The sequence below is a fragment of the Cheilinus undulatus genome, linkage group 1 (assembly GCF_018320785.1).
Source record: "Cheilinus undulatus linkage group 1, ASM1832078v1, whole genome shotgun sequence".
In the NCBI taxonomy this organism is placed as follows: Eukaryota; Metazoa; Chordata; class Actinopteri; order Labriformes; family Labridae; genus Cheilinus; species Cheilinus undulatus.
Genome location: NC_054865.1, coordinates 55,503,575 through 55,505,506, shown reverse-complemented (window position 1 = coordinate 55,505,506; position 1,932 = coordinate 55,503,575). Strand labels below are relative to the sequence as shown.

At 45.8% G+C, this 1,932-nt stretch overlaps 1 pseudogene; it reads right to left on the bottom strand.

Moving 5' to 3' along the window:
- Nucleotides 1-275: 275 nt before the first annotated feature.
- On the bottom strand, nucleotides 276-1,661 carry LOC121505940 (annotated as a pseudogene).
- Nucleotides 1,662-1,932: the final 271 nt, after the last annotated feature.

Sequence of the window (1,932 nt, the reverse complement as noted above, 5' to 3'; positions counted from 1 at the left end):
AAAATGTGACCATCCCTTGTAAACATCCTGTTTCTGATCCATCAGGTATCAAGTATCAAACTAGTATCGTTTCAAGTCTCAGATATTGTTTAAGTATCAGGTCTCGATATATCGCCCAGCCCTAATTAGATCTGATGATTTTTTGTTCTGTTGATCTCAGCTCTGTGTTAACGACAACCAGGGACATCAGGACAACACAGTGACCTTCCTCACAGGCTGAGATTAAAACCAGAACATCTGGAAATAAACTGACTAATGTTGTTCATCATCAGGTTTTAGTTTGGTTCCACAGTCACAAAGATCTTCTGTGGTAAAATCCTCACTAAGTCTTTATTCACAGTACTAATGAGTGGAACCATCCTCTCAGTGAAAGTGTGTTCAAAGGTATAGATGTGTGTGTTAGTATCAGGATCAGAGAACCACAGCTCTCCTCTATTACAGTCCAGATTCACTCTGATCCTCTTTGGAGGATTCTCCACTGAGAGAACAGTCTCTTCATGTGATGACTCTGCTGTGTATTCATCATCATCTAACCCTATTCCCCATATTCCAGACTTTATGTCTCCCTTCCTCTCAGCAGACTCTGCTGAAACATCCAGGAACCAGTCTGTACTGTCTCCAACATGGATGTCCCAGCTGTGAGTCCCTAGGTTAAAGCCCTCAGAGCCCAGAACTGAGTAGATGGGATCAAACCTCTCTGAATTATCAGGAAGCTGCTGCTCCTCTCCTCCTCTCTAAGCCGTCAGACCATCAGACAGGATGAGGTCTGGATTAGCAGTGTTTGGGTCTAGAATGACGGGTGTGTAGGAGACCAGGTCCTTCATCTTGGTCCAGATGTTGAAGCCTAGGTTGCCCAGGTGTTTGGCTTTGTCTATCAGAGCTCCTGAGGGCAGCTGTGGATCCTCCAGCAGGGGGCGCTGCTGGACTCTTTCCACTACAGCCTTGTAGTTTCTCAGGAAGGGGACATCTTGGGCCGTCAGCTGGTCCTCTGTGGCTCTGACTGTGTGTGAAAGATCTGCTATCTGTGCTCTCAGAGCCTCCATCTGCTCCATCATCCTCTGTATCTTCTGCTCCTCTTCCTCCCTCAGTGCACGCAGCCCGGCCTCCTCTCCCTCTGCAAGAAACTGGTGAAGCTTCTTAAACTGCTCCTTAATCTGCCTCTCTGTGTGTCAGGCCTGGACCTCGATGTGGTCTAAAGTCCGATCAAACTTCACCTTAACTTCTTCTAGAGCCTCTAAATTCTCCTTTAAGAGCTGCAGAGTTTCCTCAAGTTTAATCTTGTGTTCGTCTGCAGCTTCATCGATGGGTCTGAATCTGTGGTTAGAGTGTTTTTTTGAATCTCTACAGACAAGACACATCAGCTCCTGATGGTCCAGACAGAAGAGTTTTAATTTCTCCTGGTGCAGACTGCAGAGATCCTCCGAAGATCTCTGATCTCTCTCCTGTAGAAAAGTCTCACACAGATTCTTTAAAGCAAAGTTAGGATCTAATTCCTTTGACTGTCTCCTCTTACAAACAGGACATTCCTTGTTCTCCCTCTCCTTCCAGCAGTTCTCCACACACGTTCTACAGAAGCTGTGTCTGCAGGACAGGATGACGGGATCTTTAAAGATGTGGAAGCAGACCGGACAGCTCAGATTCTCCTCTAACTTGAACGCCATTCTGTCTCCAGAAACCCTGGCCGACAGTTACGGTCTTTAAAAGCTGCTTCTAATTTGGTTCTTGCTACTTTTAAATTCAGATTCATTTCATGGATTCAGTATGAGTTTAAAGTGGTGGTATTCCTAGAATATCCAGTTTCCCAGTATATCCAGTATTCCCAGTATATCCAGTATTCCAGTATCCCCTCCATCTGTCCTCTCTCAGTTGAAGTCATCCTGGTTCTTGTCTGTAGGTCACTGTATCGGTCTCGGTGTCTCTTCTGTCTGAGGT